The 20,325-nt window shown below is 43.6% G+C and overlaps 1 protein-coding gene across 1 annotated transcript in view; it reads right to left on the reverse strand.

The window, feature by feature from the left end:
• LOC135516570 (glutamate receptor-interacting protein 1-like) overlaps window positions 1–19,557 on the reverse strand; it is an 82,012-nt gene extending 62,455 nt beyond the window's left edge. Inside the window, exon 1 of the mRNA XM_064940921.1 lies at window positions 19,475–19,557. The gene's annotated coding sequence lies outside the window, so the exon portion shown is untranslated. The remainder of the gene's footprint in view (window positions 1–19,474) is intronic.
• Window positions 19,558–20,325: the final 768 nt, after the last annotated feature.

Here is a 20,325-nt window from a genome sequence, read left to right on the forward strand (position 1 = left end):
TTAGACCAGGGCCCATAGGGGACACTGTCTGTCTGTCTGTCTGTCTGTCTGTCTGTCTGTCTGTCTGTCTGTCTGTCTCAGTCCAACTGGAGACGATCAGAGGACAGGGTTGTGGATGTCTCTGTGTCTGTCTGGAGACACTCAGAGGACAGGGTTGTGGATGTCTCTGTGTCTGTCTGGAGACGATCAGAGGACAGGGTTGTGGATGTCTCTGTGTCTGTCTGGAGACACTCAGAGGACAGGGTTGTGGATGTCTCTGTGTCTGTCTGGAGACGATCAGAGGACAGGGTTGTGATGTCTCTGTGTCTGTCTGGAGACGATCAGAGGACAGGGTTGTGGATGTCTCTGTGTCTGTCTGGAGACGATCAGAGGACAGGGTTGTGGATGTCTCTGTGTCTGTCTGGAGACTGTCAGAGGACAGGGTTGTGGATGTCTCTGTGTCTGTCTGGAGACGATCAGAGGACAGGGTTGTGGATGTCTCTGTGTCTGTCTGGAGACGATCAGAGGACAGGGTTGTGGATGTCTCTGTGTCTGTCTGGAGACGATCAGAGGACAGGGTTGTGGATGTCTCTGTGTCTGTCTGGAGACGATCAGAGGACAGGGTTGTGGATGTCTCTGTGTCTGTCTGGAGACGATCAGAGGACAGGGTTGTGGATTGTCTCTGTGTCTGTCTGGAGACGATCAGAGGACAGGGTTGTGGATGTCTCTGTGTCTGTCTGGAGACGATCAGAGGACAGGGTTGTGGATGTCTCTGTGTCTGTCTGGAGACGATCAGAGGACAGGGTTGTGGATGTCTCTGTGTCTGTCTGGAGACGATCAGAGGACAGGGTTGTGGATGTCTCTGTGTCTGTCTGGAGACGATCAGAGGACAGGGTTGTGGATGTCTCTGTGTCTGTCTGGAGACGATCAGAGGACAGGGTTGTGGATGTCTCTGTGTCTGTCTGGAGACACTCAGAGGACAGGGTTGTGGATGTCTCTGTGTCTGTCTGGAGACGATCAGAGGACAGGGTTGTGGATGTCTCTGTGTCTGTCTGGAGACGATCAGAGGACAGGGTTGTGGATGTCTCTGTGTCTGTCTGGAGACGATCAGAGGACAGGGTTGTGGATGTCTCTGTGTCTGTCTGGAGACGATCAGAGGACAGGGCTGTGGATGTCTCTGTGTCTGTCTGGAGACTATCAGAGGACAGGGTTGTGGATGTCTCTGTGTCTGTCTGGAGACGATCAGAGGACAGGGTTGTGATGTCTCTGTGTCTGTCTGGAGACTATCAGAGGACAGGGTTGTGGATGTCTCTGTGTCTGTCTGGAGACGATCAGAGGACAGGGTTGTGGATGTCTCTGTGTCTGTCCAACTGCCATGTTGGGGAGGAGATGTCTTTCAGAGAACAGGGTTTTATTGGAAACAGAGAAGAACAGCAGCTCGCTAATTCAGCCATAAGCTCCAACACTCTTAACCTCGAGAGTGCCTTCCTGCAAGGGGTGAGGTGGAGATGTGTGAGGGGAATGCACACACACACACACACACACACACACACACACACACACACACACACACACACACACACACACACACACACACACACACACACACACACACACACACACACACACACACACACACACACACACACACCAGGAGATGTCAGATCCCCATATCCATCCATCTGCAGTGTGTCAACATTCTAATGACCCAGGTGGAGCAACCTGTCACCCCCATCACACAACCAGCTGACCCTGAGGGAGGGAGGGAGGGAGGGAGGGAGGGAGGGAGGGAGGGAGGGAGGGAGGGAGGGAGGGAGGGAGGGAGGGAGGGAGGGAGGGAGGGGAGTGATGGGAGCAGAGGGCGAGGGATAGGGGAATGGGAGATATAGGGATAGATGAGAGGAGAGATAGGGAGGCGAGAAGAGGAGGAGGGAGGAGAAGAGAGGAGGGAGGGATGGATGAGAGGGGGAGGGATGGATGAGAGGGGGAGGGGAAGGGATAGGGAGGAGAGGGGGGTGGGGATGGTTGAGGGGAATGAGGAGAGGACAGTCTGTCTGGAGGGTCTTCATCAACATAACCAGTCATATCTAACCACTACAATCTGAGACAGTCTGGAGGTCCTTCATCAACTTAACCAGTCATATCTAACCACTACAATCTGAGACAGTCTGTCTGGAGGGTCTTCATCAACATAACCAGTCATATCTAACCACTACAATCTGAGACAGTCTGTCTGGAGGGTCTTCATCAACATAACCAGTCATATCTAACCACTACAATCTGAGACAGTCTGGAGGGTCTTCGTCAACATAACCAGTCATATCTAACCACTACAATCTGAGACAGTCTGGAGGTCCTTCATCAACATAACCAGTCATATCTAACCACTACAATCTGAGACAGTCTGGAGGTCCTTCATCAACTTAACCAGTCATATCTAACCACTACAATCTGAGACAGTCTGGAGGGTCTTCGTCAACATAACCAGTCATATCTAACCACTACAATCTGAGACAGTCTGGAGGTCCTTCATCAACATAACCAGTAATATCTAACCACTACAATCTGAGACAGTCTGGAGGGTCTTCGTCAACATAACCAGTCAACTATGGTTCTGTGAACACTGGAGGGTGAATGCATTGTGCATCCCACTGTGAAGAGACAAACTGTCTCTCTGTTCCAAAACCCCACAGACCAGGCTGTGATCTGCTGGGTTATATTCCTGTCTGTTCAGAATGTGGATAAGCCTCTTAGAATGGAGGTGAGTGGTGAGAGATATGATCAAGAGAGAGAAACAAGCCTCTGTCTCTCTCTCCTCCTCCTCTCTCCTTCTCTCTCCTCATCCACTGTCTTCCTCTCTCCTCCTCATCCACCTCCTACTCTCCTCTTTCCACCTCCTCTCTCCTTCTCTCTCCTCATCCACTCTCTTCCTCTCTCCTCCTCCTCCACCTCATCCTCTCATCTTTCCACCTCCTCTCTCCTCATCCACTCTCTTCCTCTCTCCTCCTCCTCCCCCTCTCTCCTCTAGCCTTGTCCTCTCCTCCACTCTCCTCCCCCTCTCTCCTCTAGCCTTGTCCTCTCCTCCACTCTCCTCCTCTAATCACCTCCTCCTCCAATCTCCTCCTTCTCCTCTCCTCTCTCCTACTCCTCTGCCCTTACCTATGTTCTATCCTCCTCTCCTCCTTCTCCTCTCTCCTCCTTCTCCCCTCTCCTCCTTCTCCTCCTCCTCTCCTCTCTCCTCCTTCTCCTCTCCTCCTTCTCCTCTCCTCTCTCCTCCTTCTCCTCTCCTCTCTCCTCCTCCTCCTCTCCTCCTTCTCCTCTCCTCTCTCCTCCTCTGCCCTTACCTATGTCCTACCCCCCCCCCCCCATAGGTGATATCCTCTCCTCTGTGCCCGTTCCTGTCCTGTGTGATAGTAGCGTTAGAGGACAGTGAGACAGGGGGACTGCGTCAGACAAAATGTCCTTCTCCTGCTCAGTCATTTCCCCAGTGAGCAGGCCTGACAGATGGCCCTGAGAACAGCACACAGCAGGGATACTGTCCAGGACACTTTAAAACCCCGTGATGAAGTGACACCAAGGAACAGAGGACATGAACCCTGTCCTCCTCTGTCCTCCTTTAACTCTCTGTCTACTGTTTAGTGAAGTGATAAACTGGTGTTTGGAGGATACAGTACATTGGCTTGTCGAGGGCCGGCAAACTGTGCCAATATATTATCCTCCAAAACACTGTCTTCCTGGGCATTGTCACTTTTATACAACTGGTTACCAACATGTTCAAATAATCACCGACATATTTTAATTAAAAAAACGTTATTTATTCATTCTATTTCATCCTTCCAGGAGATATAGTCCAGACACACATCAATGGTTGTTACTCCACTACAAACGCCGAAACTACACTACAACATGGTTACTACACTACCACATGGTTACTACACTACAAACCCCGAAACTACACTACAACATGGTTACTACACTACGACATGGTTACTACACTACAACATGGTTACTACACTACAACATGGTTACTACACTACAACATGGTTACTACACTACAACATGGTTACTACACTACCACATGGTTACTACACTACAACATGGTTACTACACTACAACATGGTTACTACACTACAACATGGTTACTACACCACCACATGGTTACTATACTACCACATGGTTACTACACTACAAACCCCGAAACTACACTACAACATGGTTACTACACAACAACATGGTTACTACACTACAACATGGTTACTACACTACAACATGGTTACTACACTACAACATGGTTACTACACTACAACATGGTTACTACACTACAAACCCCTGGACACTACAACATGGTAACTACACTACAACATGGGAACTACACTACAACACGGTTACTACACTACAACACGGTTACTACACTACAACATGGTTATTACACTACCACATGGTTACTATACTACCACATGGTTACTACACTACAAACCCCGAAACTACACTACAACATGGTTACTACACTACAACATGGTTACTACACAACAACATGGTTACTACACTACAACATGGTTACTACACTACAACATGGTTACTACACTACAACATGGTTACTACACTACAACATGGTTACTACACTACAAACCCCTGGACACTACAACATGGTTACTACACTACCACATGGTTACTACATTACCACATGGTTACTCCACTACAACATGGTTACTACACTACAACATGGTTAATACACTACAACATGGTTACTACACTACAACATGGTTACTACACTACAAACCCCTGGACACTACAACATGGTTACTACACTACAACATGGTTACTACACTACCACATGGTTACTCCACTACAACATGGTTACTACACTACAACATGGCTACTACACTACAACATGGTTACTACACTACCACATGGTTACTCCACTACAACATGGTTACTACACTACAACATGGTTACTAAACTACAAACCCCTGGACACTACAACATGGTTACTACACTACAACATGGTAACTACACTACAACATGGTTACTACACTACAACATGGTTACTACACTACAAACCCCTGGACACTACAACATGGTAACTACACTACAACATGGTAACTACACTACAACATGGTTACTACACTACAAACCCCTGGACACTACAACATGGTTACTACACTACAACATTGTTACTACACTACAACATGGTTACTACACTACAAACCCCTGGACACTACAACATGGTAACTACACTACAACATGGGAACTACACTACAACACGGTTACTACACTACAACATGGTTACTACACTACAACATGGTTACTACACTACCACATGGTTACTATACTACCACATGGTTACTACACTACAAACCCCGAAACTACACTACAACATGGTTACTACACTACAACATGGTTACTACACAACAACATGGTTACTACACTACAACATGGTTACTACACTACAACATGGTTACTACACTACAGCATGGTTACTACACTACAAACCCCTGGACACTACAACATGGTTACTACACTACAACATGGTTACTACACTACCACATGGTTACTCCACTACAACATGGTTACTACACTACAACATGGTTACTACACTACAACATGGTTACTACACTACAACATGGTTACTACACTACAAACCCCTGGACACTACAACATGGTTACTATACTACAACATGGTTACTACACTACCACATGGTTACTCTACTACAACATGGTTACTACACTACAACATGGCTACTACACTACAACATGGTTACTACACTACCACATGGTTACTCCACTAGAACATGGTTACTACACTACCACATGGTTACTACACTACCACATGGTTACTACACTACAACATGGTTACTACACTACCAACCCCTAGACACTACAACATGGTTACTACAATACCACATGGTTACTACACTACAACATGGTTACTACAATACCACATGGTTACTACACTACCACATGGTTACTACACTACAACATGGTTACTACACTACAACATGGTTACTACACTACAACATGGGAACTACACTACAACATGGTTACTACACTACAACATGGTTACTACACTACAACATGGTTACTACACTACAACATTGTTACTACACTACAGCATGGCTACTACACTACAACATGGTTACTACACTACAACATGGTTACTACACTACCACATGGTTACTACACTACACCATGGTTACTACACTACAAACCCCTGGACACTGCAACATGGTTACTACACTACAACATGGTTACTACACTACCACATGGTAACTACACTACAAAATGGTTACTACACTCCAACATGGTTACTACACTACAACATGGTTACTACACTACACACCACTGGACACTACAACATGGTAACTACACTACAACATGGTTACTACACTACAACATGGTTACTACACTACAACATGGTTACTACACTACAAACCCCTGGACACTACACTGCAACATGGTTACTACACTACAACATGGTTACTACACTACAACATGGTAACTACACTACAACATGGTTACTACACTACACACCACTGGACACTACAACATGGTTACTACACTACAACATGGTTACTACACTACAACATGGTTACTAAACTACAAACCCCTGGACACTACAACATGGTTACTACACTACAACATGGTAACTACACTACAACATGGTTACTACACTACAACATGGTTACTACACTACAAACCCCTGGACACTACAACATGGTAACTACACTACAACATGGTAACTACACTACAACATGGTTACTACACTACAAACCCCTGGACACTACAACATGGTTACTACACTACAACATGGTTACTACACTACATACCCCTGGACACTACAACATGGTAACTACACTACAACATGGGAACTACACTACAACACGGTTACTACACTACAACATGGTTACTACACTACACCATGGTTACTACACTACCACATGGTTACTATACTACCACATGGTTACTACACTACAAACCCCGAAACTACACTACAACATGGTTACTACACTACAACATGGTTACTACACAACAACATGGTTACTACACTACAACATGGTTACTACACTACAACATGGTTACTACACTACAACATGGTTACTACACTACAACATGGTTACTACACTACAAACCCCTGGACATTACAACATGGTTACTACACTACAACATGGTTACTACACTACCACATGGTTACTCCACTACAACATGGTTACTACACTACAACATGGTTACTACACTACAACATGGTTACTACACTACAAACCCCTGGACACTACAACATGGTAACTACACTACAACATGGTAACTACACTACAACATGGTTACTACACTACAAACCCCTGGACACTACAACATGGTTACTACACTACAACATTGTTACTACACTACAACATGGTTACTACACTACAAACCCCTGGACACTACAACATGGTAACTACACTACAACACGGTTACTACACTACAACATGGTTACTACACTACCACATGGTTACTACACTACAACATAGTTACTACACAACATCATGGTTACTACACTACCACATGGTTACTACACTAAAACATGGTTACTACACTAAAACATGGTTACTACACTACCACATGGTTACTACACTGCCACATGGTTACTACACTACAACATGGTTACTACACTACCAACCCCTAGACACTACAACATGGTTACTACAATACCACATGGTTACTACACTACAACATGGTTACTACAATACCACATGGTTACTACACTACCACATGGTTACTACACTACCACATGGTTACTACACTACAACATGGTTACTACACTACAACATGGTTACTACACTACAACATGGGAACTACACTACAACATGGTTACTACACTACAACATGGTTACTACACTACAACATGGTTACTACACTACAACATAGTTACTACACAACATCATGGTTACTACACTACCACATGGTTACTACACTAAAACATGGTTACTACACTACAACATGGTTACTACACTCCAACATGGTTACTACACTCCAACATGGTTACTACACTACAACATGGTTACTACACTACAACATTGTTACTACACTACAGCATGGCTACTACACTACAACATGGTTACTACACTACAACATGGTTACTACACTACAACATGGTTACTACACTACCACATGGTTACTACACTACACCATGGTTACTACACTACAAACCCCTGGACACTGCAACATGGTTACTACACTACAACATGGTTACTACACTACCACATGGTAACTACACTACAAAATGGTTACTACACTCCAACATGGTTACTACACTACAACATGGTTACTACACTACACACCACTGGACACTACAACATGGTAACTACACTACAACATGGTTACTACACTACAACATGGTTACTACACTACAAACCCCTGGACACTACACTGCAACATGGTTACTACACTACAACATGGTTACTACACTACAACATGGTAACTACACTACAACATGGTTACTACACTACACACCACTGGACACTACAACATGGTTACTACACTACATCATGGTTACTACATTACAACATGGTTACTACACTACCACATGGTTACTACACTACAAACCCCTGGACACTACAACATGGTTACTACACTACAACATGGTTACTACACTACAACATGGTTACTACACTACAACATGGCTACTACACTACCACATGATTACTACACTACAACATGGTTACTACACTACAACATGGTTACTACACTACCACATGGTTACTACACTACAACATGGTTACTACACTACAACATGGTTACTACACTACCACATGATTACTACACTACCACATGGTTACTACACTACAACATGGTTACTACACTACAACATGGTTACTACACTACAAACCACTGGCCTCAGATCTATCAAAAGTAGTGCACTATATAGGGGACATTTATAGGGGACATATATAGGGGACATATATAGGGCACATATATAGGGGACATATATATGAGACATATATATATAAGGGACATATATAGGGGACATGTATATGGGACATTTATAGGGGACATATATAGGGAACATATATGGGGGACATATATAGGACACATATATATGAGACATATATATGAGACATATATATAGGGGACATATATAGGATACATATATAGGGGACATTTATAGGGGACATTTATAGGGGACATATATAGGGGACATATATAGGGGGCATATATAGGGGACATATATAGGGGACATATATAGGGGGCATATATAGGGGACATATATAGAGGACATATATAGGGGACATATATAGGGGACATTTAAAGGGGACATTTATAGGGGACATTTATAGGGGACATATATAGGGGACATTTATAGGGGACATATATAGGGGACATTTATAGGGGACATATATAGGGGACATATATAGGGGACATATATAGGGGACAGCGTGCCATTTGAGATGTAGTTCAGGTACAAGCTAGGCAGCCTGTCCTGTCAGTGTCTGTCGCCCACTAAGCATATCATTGGAAAAGACCAAGCCATTCTACCCTTCAATTAAATGTTAACTTGGTCATTTGCATATTGATGAGAATGCCAAAGGGGGCTTCAGGATGGAGAAAAGGAGTTTGGTGTTGGGGTAGTCGTGGGGGGGGGGGGGGGTATCCGTGCACAGCTGAAGTCATTTCCGTGCTAGCGGGTTTGCGGCTAATCGGAAGCGCTAGCTAGCTGGCTGGCAGAGTTGTGATGGGGAGGGGAAGGAGTGTGTGTGTGTGTGTGTGTGTGCATGTGCGTGTGCGTGTGCGTGTGCGTGTGTGTGTGCGAGGGGGACAAACAGGATGGAAGAGAGGGGACCCGGGGCCTCGGTTCCCCTTTCTGAAGATTCGCTGCTGTGCCTGGTAATCTGAACTGAACCAAATCAGCCCAGTTTACAACATGCTAGAGTTGATATGAGGTGACCGCTGAGCCAAATCAGCCCAGTTTACAACATGCTAGAGTTGATATGAGGTGACCGCTGAGCATCAATCAGCCCAGTTTACAACATGCTAGAGTTGATATGAGGTGACCACTGAGCCAAATCAGCCCAGTTTACAACATGCTAGAGTTGATATGAGGTGACCGCTGAGCATCAATCAGCCCAGTTTACAACATGCTAGAGTTGATATGAGGTGACCACTGAGCATCAATCAGCCCAGTTTACAACATGCTAGAGTTGATATGAGGTGACCGCTGAGCATCAATCAGCCCAGTTTACAACATGCTAGAGTTGATATGAGGTGACCGCTGAGCATCAATCAGCCCAGTTTACAACATGCTAGAGTTGATATGAGGTGACCACTGAGCCAAATCAGCCCAGTTTACAACATGCTAGAGTTGATATGAGGTGACCACTGAGCCAAATCAGCCCAGTTTACAACATGCTAGAGTTGATATGAGGTGACCGCTGAGCATCAATCAGCCCAGTTTACAACATGCTAGAGTTGATATGAGGTGACCACTGAGCATCAATCAGCCCAGTTTACAACATGCTAGAGTTGATATGAGGTGACCACTGGGCATCAATCAGCCCAGTTTACAACATGCTAGAGTTGATATGAGGTGACCACTGAGCATCAATCAGCCCAGTTTACAACATGCTAGAGTTGATATGAGGTGAACACTGAGCATCAATCAGCCCAGTTTACAACATGCTAGAGTTGATATGAGGTGACCACTGAGCATCAATCAGCCCAGTTTACAACATGCTAGAGTTGATATAAGGTGACCACTGAACCAAATCAGCCCAGTTTACAACATGCTAGAGTTGATATGAGGTGACCACTGAGCATCAATCAGCCCAGTTTACAACATGCTAGAGTTGATATAAGGTGAACACTGAGCATCAATCAGCAGTAGAGAAAGGCCACTGGCCCTGAAATGGTGATCTCGGACACAAATGATATAGGAGGGACCTTTTCCAACTAATCTCAGCTTCTATGGCTGCCTGAACTTAGAGCCAGCATACCGTATGCCCTGCAGGGTGTTCCTGTCATTGGTGCTCGTCTCTAAGAGACGAGGAGATATTTATACAGGTTAACATGTGTACCAGAGAGGATGAATGGTTTCTGGATCTAACAGAGATGTTTTGCTTTCTGCTGCTCTCTCTGTTCTCTCTCCTCTGTTCTCTCTCCTCTGTTCTCTCTCCTCTGTTCTCTCTCCTCTGTTCTCTCTCCTCTCTTCTCTGTCCTCTCTTCTCTCTCCTCTCTTCTCTCTCCTCTCTTCTCTCTCCTCTCTCCTCTCTTCTGTGTTCTCTCTTCTCTCTTCTCTCTCCTCTCTCTCCTCTCTTCTCTCTCCTCTCTTCTCTCTTCTCTCTTCTCTCTTCTCTGTTCTCGCTCTCTATTCTCTGTTCTCTCTCTCTTCTCTGTTCTCTCTCTCTTCTCTGTTCTCTCTTCTCTCTCCTCTGTTCTCTCTCCTCTGTTCTCTCTTCTCTGTTCTTTCTCCTCTCTTCTTTCTCCTCTCTTCTTTCTCCTCTCTTCTCTGTTCTCTGTTATCTCTCCTCTGTTATCTCTCCTCTGTTCTCTCTCCTCTGTTCTCTCTCCTCTGTTCTCTCTCCTCTGTTCTCTCTCCTCTGTTCTCTCTCCTCTGTTCTCTCTCCTCTGTTCTCTCTCCTCTGTTCTCTGTCCTCTCTTCTCTCTCCTCTCTTCTCTGTCCTCTCTTCTCTCTCCTCTCTTCTCTGTCCTCTCTTCTCTCTCCTCTCTCCTCTCTTCTCTCTCCTCTCTTCTCTCTCCTCTCTTCTCTCTCCTCTATTCTCTGTTCTCGCTCTCTATTCTCTGTTCTCTCTCTCTTCTCTGTTCTCTCTCTCTTCTCTGTTCTCTGTTCTCTCTCCTCTGTTCTCTCTCCTCTGTTCTCTCTCCTCTGTTCTCTCTCCTCTGAGGATCTGACTGTGTTTACCTCCCATCTTGTCTCTTCTCCAACTTCTCCACCTCTCCCAAACCTCCCACACCTCCCACAGCACCAGAGGGACAGACAGACAGACTGTCTCACATCTCTCCCACAGCACCAGTGACAGACAGACAGGTAGTCAGAACACACACCTCTCCCACAGCACCAGAGGGACAGACAGACAGACAGACTGTCTCCCACAGCACCAGAGTGAGAGACAGACAGACAGACAGGTAGTCAGAACACACACCTCTCCCACAGCTCCAGAGGGACAGACAGACAGACTGTCGCCCACCTCTCCCACAGCACCAGAGTGACAGACAGACAGGTAGGTAGTCAGAACACACATCTCTCTCTCTCTTTCTTGAGTTCTTTCTGTCCCTGTCACCTTTGACCTCTCACGATCGCTCTCTCTCTCTCTCCCGTCATCTCACTGTGTGTGGGCGAGGAGAGGAGGAAGTCAGCTGTGCAAACAAATATATTTGAATCAACAAGTGCTTCAGAAATTCAAGACAAGACTTGCAGAATGCATTAAGTCTGTTAGGAGAAAGAGAGAGAAAGAGTGAAAGAGTGTTTCATAGTTGGTTCTGCATTTAATGTATGTTTAAAAAAATCACGTAGTCGTTGACACCTTCTATCTGTCGTCTCGCAAAAATATCTGAGTTATCATTTCCTATAACACTGGTTTCATCAAAACAAATAAAACAGGAACTAGCTATAAAACACAAACACCATAACTCTAACCTGGGGCGGCAGGGTAGCCTAGTGGTTAGAGCGTTGGACTAAACAGGAACTAGCTATAAAACACAAACACCATAACTCTAACCTGGGGCGGCAGGGTAGCCTAGTGGTTAGAGCGTTGGACTAAACAGGAACTAGCTATAAAACACAACCACCATAACTCTAACCTGGGGCGGCAGGGTAGCCGAGTGGTTAGAGCGTTGGACTAAACAGGAAGTAGCTATAAAACACAACCACCATAACTCTAACCTGGGGCGGCAGGGTAGCCGAGTGGTTAGAGCGTTGGACTAAACAGGAACTAGCTATAAAACACAAACACCATAACTCTAACCTGATACATCACATCTATATAACAGGTCAAATTGAAGTACCAAAGAGGAAACAGCCCCCTGAACCAACAGAGGGTATTGATACAGCACCCTGAACCAACAGAGGGTATTGAAACAGCCCCCTGAACCAACAGAGGGTATTGAAACAGCCCCCTGAACAAACAGAGGGTATTGATACAGTCCCCTGATACAACAGAGGGTATTGATACAGTCCCCTGATACAACGGAGGGTATTGAAACAGCCCCCTGAACCAACAGATGGTATTGAAACAGCCCCCTGAACCAACAGAGGGTATTGAAACAGCCCCCTGAACCAACAGAGGGTACTGAAACAGTTCCCTGAACCAGATGAGGCTGGTGTAACCGAAGTGAAATGGGTAGCTAGTTTAGCGCGCGCTAATAGCGTTTCAAACGTCACTCTCTCTGAGCCTTCTAGTAGTTGTTCCCCTTGCTTTGCATAGGTAATGCTGCTTCGATGGTGGCTGTTGTTGTTGTGTTGCTGGTTCGAGCCCGGGGAGGAGCGAGGAGAGGGACGGAAGCTATACTGTTACACTGGCAATACTAAAGTGCCTATAAGAACATCCAATAGTCAAAGGTTAAAGAAACACAAATGGTATGGAGAGAAATAGTCCTATAATTCCTATAATAACTCTACAACCTAAAACTTCTTACCTGGGAATATTGAAGACTCATGTTAAAAGGAACCACCAGCATTCATATGTTCTCATGTTCTGAGCAAGGAACTGAAACGTTAGATTTCTTACATGGCACATATTGCACTTTTACTTTCTTCTCCAACACTTTGTTTTTGCATTATTTAAACCAAATTGAACATAAAATAAGTGCTCATTCAGTATCGTTGTAATTGTCATTATTACAAATACATAAATAAACAAATTGGCCGATTGATCGGTATCGGCTTTTTTGGTCCTCCAATAATCGGTATCGGCGTTGAAAAATCAAAATCGGTCGACCTCTAGTGGATATTATGGTAATACTGTTGTTACACTGTTTCAATACACTCTTTCTCTATCTCTCTCTCTGTGTCTCTCTCTCTGTGTCTCTCTCTCTCACACACACACACACACACACACACACACACACACACACACACACACACACACATTTTGCTATTCTATCCTCGTGGGGACTTAAAATTGATTTAGTTATTCTATTCAAATTCCTACTTTCACTAACCTCCAACCCGAAAACCTAACCCTAACCATAATTGCAACCCTAAATCTAACCCGTACCCTAAAATCCTATTTTCTATAACCCCTAACCCTAACCCCTAAACCCTAACCCTAAGCATTGCAGGTAACCCAACCTTAACCCGTAACTCCTAACCCTAACCCTAATTCTAACCTAAAACCTAACCCTAATTCTAACCCAAAACCTAACCCCAATTCTAACCTAAAACCTAACTCTAATTCTAACCTAAAACCTAACCCTAATTCTAACCCAAAACCTAACCCCAATTCTAACCTAAAACCTAACTCTAATTCTAACCTAAAACCTAACCCTAATTCTAACCTAAAACATAACCCTAATTCTAACCTAAAACCTAACCCTAATTCTAACCTAAAACCTAACTCTAATTCTAACCTAAAACCTAACTCTAATTCTAACCTAAAACCTAACTCTAATTCTAACCTAAAACCTAACCCTAATTCTAACCTAAAACCTAACCCTAATTCTAACCTAAAACCTAACCCTAATTCTAACCTAAAACCTAACCCTAATTCTAACCTAAAACCTAACCCTAATTCTAACCTAAAACCTAACCCTAATTCTAACCTAAAACCTAACTCTAATTCTAACCTAAAACCTAACTCTAATTCTAACCTAAAACCTAACTCTAATTCTAACCTAAAACCTAACTCGAACCTAAAACCTAACCCTAATTCGAACCTAAAACCTAACTCTAATTCTAACCTAAAACCTAACCCTAATTCTAACCTAAAACCTAACCCTAATTCTAACCTAAAACCTAAACCTAATTCTAACCTAAAACCTAATCCTAATTCTAACCTAAAACCTAACCCTAATTCTAACCTAAAACCTAACCCTAATTCTAACCTAAAACCTAACCCTAATTCTAACCTAAAACCTAACTCTAATTCTAACCTAAAACCTAACTCTAATTCTAACCTAAAACCTAACTCTAATTCTAACCTAAAACCTAACCCTAATTCTAACCTAAAACCTAACCCTAATTCTAACCTAAAACCTAACTCTAATTCTAAACTAAAACCTAACTCTAATTCTAACCTAAAACCTAACTCTAATTCTAACCTAAAACCTAACCCTAATTCGAACCAAAAACCTAACCCTAATTCTAACCTAAAACCTAACTCTAATTCTAACCTAAAACCTAACCCTAATTCTAACCTAAAAACTAACTCTAATTCTAACCTAAAACCTAACTCTAATTCTAACCTAAAACCTAACCCTAATTCTAACCTAAAACCTAACCCCAACTCTAATTCTAACCTAAAACCTAACTCTAATTCTAACCTAAAACCTAACCCTAATTCTAACCTAAAACCTAACCCTAATTCTAACCTAAAACCTAACCCTAATTCTAACCTAAAACCTAACCCTAATTCTAACCTAAAACCTAACTCTAATTCTAACCTAAAACCGAACCCTAATTCTAACCTAAAACCTAACCCTAATTCTAACCTAAAACCTAACTCTAATTCTAACCTAAAACCTAACTATAATTCTAACCTAAATCTTAACCCTAAGCTTAACCCCTAAGCTTTAAATAGCCTTTGTCTAATGAAGGATAATTTAGACTATCCTTGTGGATAGAAGACCCCCCCCCACACACACACACTCCCCCTTCTTTAACATCACAGATTACAGAGCACGACCAGACTGACCTCTTGTTGCTACAGCGATCAGACTGACCTCTTGTTGCTATAGCGATCAGACTGACCTCAGGGCTGATGACTTCAGGAGATGGTTATGATGCCCTTAGTGCCTCCAGACAAAAGATTACGGACAGGGACTGGCTAAAAAAACACATACATAATCGCTATCTCCCCCTTTAACAAAAAAAACATAATCGCTATCTCCCCCTTTAACAAAAAAAACATAATCACTATCTCCCCCTTTAACAAAAAACATCATCGCTATCTCCCCCTTTAACAAAAAACATCATCACTATCTCCCCCTTTAACAAAAAAACATAATCACTATCTCCCTCTTTCGCAAAAACCATAATCGCTATCTCCCCCTTTAACAAAAAACATAATCACTATCTCCCTCTTTCGCAAAAAACATCATCGCTATCTCCCCCTTTAACAAAAAACATATTCACTATCTCCCCATTTAACAAAAAACATAATCACTATCTCCCTCTTTCGCAAAAAACATCATCGCTATCTCCCCCTTTAACAAAAAACATAATCACTATCTCCCCCTTTAACAAAAAACATAATCACTATCTCCCTCTTTCGCAAAAAACATCATCGCTATCTCCCCCTTTAACAAAAAACATAATCACTATCTCCCCCTTTAACAAAAAACATATTCACTATCTCCCCCTTTAACAAAAAACATATTCACTATCTCCCTCTTTCGCAAACAGATCCAAACATCTCTATCCATCCCCCGGTGTGTCCCTGACTAAACTCTCTCTCTCTCTGAAGCCAACGAGGCCCGTGTGTATAATAGCAGCGTGGCTCTGAATCGGCAGTGAAGGATATCACTTTTATCTCGCTCTGGAGCTGAGCCTGGCGTTGTTGTTGTTGTTGTTGACAGAACAGCTTGTTAATAACTCTCAGACGAGGCCAGGAGACGCAACACATGCCCAGTAATCTGTTGCTCAGAGAGTTGGCTCCCAGCGATACAACACATTCTAATAGAGCTCACTGAGTCCATGAGATACAACACATTCTAATAGAGCTCACCGAGTCCATGAGATACAACACATTCTAATAGAGCTCACTGAGTCCACGAGATAACAACACATTCTGATAGAGCTCACTGAGTCCATGAGATACAACACATTCTGATAGAGCTCAATGAGTCCATGAGATAACAACACATTCTAATAGAGCTCACTGAGTCCATGAGATACAACACATTCTAATAGAGCTCACTGAGTCCATGAGATAACAACACATTCTGATAGAGCTCACTGAGTCCATGAGATAACAACACATTCTAATAGAGCTCACTGAGTCCATGAGATAACAACACATTCTGATAGAGCTCACTGAGTCCATGAGATACAACACATTCTGATAGAGCTCACTGAGTCCATGAGATACAACACATTCTGATAGAGCTCACTGAGTCCATGAGATAACAACACATTCTGATAGAGCTCACTGAGTCCATGAGATACAACACATTCTGATAGAGCTCACTGAGTCCATGAGATAACAACACATTCTGATAGAGCTCACTGAGTCCATGAGATAACAACACATTCTAATAGAGCTCACTGAGTCCATGAGATAACAACACATTCTGATAGAGCTCACTGAGTCCATGAGATACAACACATTCTGATAGAGCTCACCGAGTCCATGAGATAACAACATATTCTGATAGAGCTCACTGAGTCCATGAGATAACAACACATTCTAATAGAGCTCACTGAGTCCATGAGATAACAACACATTCTGATAGAGCTCACTGAGTCCATGAGATAACAACACATTCTGATAGAGCTCACTGAGTCCATGAGATAACAACACATTCTAATAGAGCTCACTGAGTCCATGTGATACAACACATTCTGATAGAGCTCACCGAGTCCATGAGATAACAACATATTCTGATAGAGCTCACTGAGTCCATGAGATACAACACATTCTGATAGAGCTCACTGAGTCCATGAGATAACAACACATTCTGATAGAGCTCACTGAGTCCATGAGATAACAACACATTCTGATAGAGCTCACTGAGTCCATGAGATACAACACATTCTGATAGAGCTCACTGAGTCCATGAGATACAACACATTCTGATAGAGCTCACTGAGTCTATGAGATAACAACACATTCTGATAAAGCTCACTGAGTCCATGAGATAACAACACATTCTGATAGAGCTCACTGAGTCCATGAGATAACAACACATTCTGATAGAGCTCACTGAGTCCATGAGATAACAACACATTATGATAGAGCTCACTGAGTCTATGAGATAACAACACATTCTAATAGAGCTCACTGAGTCCACGAGATAACAACACATTCTGATAGAGCTCACCGAGTCCATGAGATAACAACACATTCTGATAGAGCTCACCGAGTCCATGAGATAACAACACATTCTAATAGAGCTCACTGAGTCCACGAGATAACAACACATTCTGATAGAGCTCACTGAGTCCATGAGATAACAACACATTCTGATAGAGCTCACTGAGTCCATGAGATAACAACACATTCTGATAGAGCTCACTGAGTCCACGAGATAACAACACATTCTGATAGAGCTCACCGAGTCCATGAGATAACAACACATTCTGATAGAGCTCACTGAGTCCATGAGATACAACACATTCTAATAGAGCTCACTGAGTCCATGAGATACAACACATTCTGATAGAGCTCACTGAGTCCACGAGATAACAACACATTCTGATAAAGCTCACTGAGTCCATGAGATACAACACATTCTAATAGAGCTCACTGAGTCCATGAGATAACAACACATTCTGATAGAGCTCACTGAGTCCACGAGATAACAACACATTCTAATAGAGCTCACTGAGTCCACGAGATAACAACACATTCTGATAGGGCTCACTGAGTCCATGAGATAACAACACATTCTGATAGAGCTCACTGAGTCCACGAGATAACAACACATTCTGATAGAGCTCACTGAGTCCATGAGATAACAACACATTCTGATAGAGCTCACTGAGTCCATGAGATACAACACATTCTGATAGAGCTCACTGAGTCCATGAGATACAACACATTCTAATAGAGCTCACTGAGTCCATGAGATAACAACACATTCTAATAGAGCTCACTGAGTCCATGAGATAACAACACATTCTGATAGAGCTCACTGAGTCCATGAGATACAACACAATCTGATAGAGCTCACTGAGTCCACGAGATAACAACACATTCTGATAGAGCTCACTGAGTCCGTGTAAAAGTGTTCAATATATTCTGTTCAAGACATTTAGAGCATGTTTGTAAAGGTTTTCTATTGTTGAAGTACAGACCGTTTGTTTCAGAGGCAAAGAGAGACATTTACGGGTGTGAAGGGCAGAGGGTCAGGTGAGGTAAGGACAGGTACAGGCAGGTAAGGGATCACAACATATTGAAGTGTGCATTGAACTGCTTAGTGCCCTAGGAAAGGACTGGTGAGGGGAGGGGTTAATCATTGGGAGGTGTGGGTTAGGTAGTAGCTGGGAGGTATTAGGTGAGGAGTGTCCAATCAGGTAAGGGGTGATGGGTCGATCACGTTTGGGGACAATCAGGTTAGGGTTCAGAGGTGAGAGATTAAAAGTCAAGGCGCAGTGAGGGGTCAGAGGTCAGAGGTTATGTATCCTTACCTGGGATACTCTGCCTCCTGATGGCCAGCGCTCCATCCGGTGGCCTGGAGGGGTTGGAGTGCTTTGTGTATGGCCCCTCATCTGGAGAACAACAAGGCAGGGAAAGACACTGTCAGCTACTGGGTTGGGATGACTACTGTAGCACTCACAACCACACAGTTAATTAACAAACATCTCACCAGGACCAAGGAGTCAGATAGCACAACAACCACACAGTCAACAACCCCCTCACCAGGACCAAGGAGTCAGATAGCACTACAACCACACAGTCAACAACCCTCTCACCAGGACCAAGGAGTCAGATAGCACAACAACCACACAGTCAACAACCCCCTCACCAGGACCAAGGAGACAGATAGCATTACAACCACACAGTCAACAACCCTCTCACCAGGACCAATGAGGCAGATAGCACTACAACCACACAGTCAACAACCCTCTCACCAGGACCAAGGAGTCAGATAGCACTACAACCACACAGTCAACAACCCTCTCACCAGGACCAAGGAGTCAGATAGCACTACTCACAGTCAACAACCCTCTCACCAGGACCAAGGAGTCAGATAGCACTACAACCACACAGTCAACAACCCCCTCACCAGGACCAAGGAGTCAGATAGCACTACAACCACCAAGGAGACAAATAGCACTCACAACCACACAACATCCCTTGATAGGACTCAAACAAGACATTGAGAGGATAACGACAAGGAAGTGAATCCAAGCGTCCAAAACAACAGACACACATCCAACACCACATCAGTCCTACGACAGCACTCACAAACACAGAGTACATGATGAAGAGTACACCACTCTGGCCTTGAGCTCCAGTAGAGAAGCCAATACCGTCA

The sequence above is a fragment of the Oncorhynchus masou genome, chromosome 27, assembly GCF_036934945.1.
Source record: "Oncorhynchus masou masou isolate Uvic2021 chromosome 27, UVic_Omas_1.1, whole genome shotgun sequence".
Lineage (NCBI taxonomy): Eukaryota > Metazoa > Chordata > Actinopteri > Salmoniformes > Salmonidae > Oncorhynchus > Oncorhynchus masou.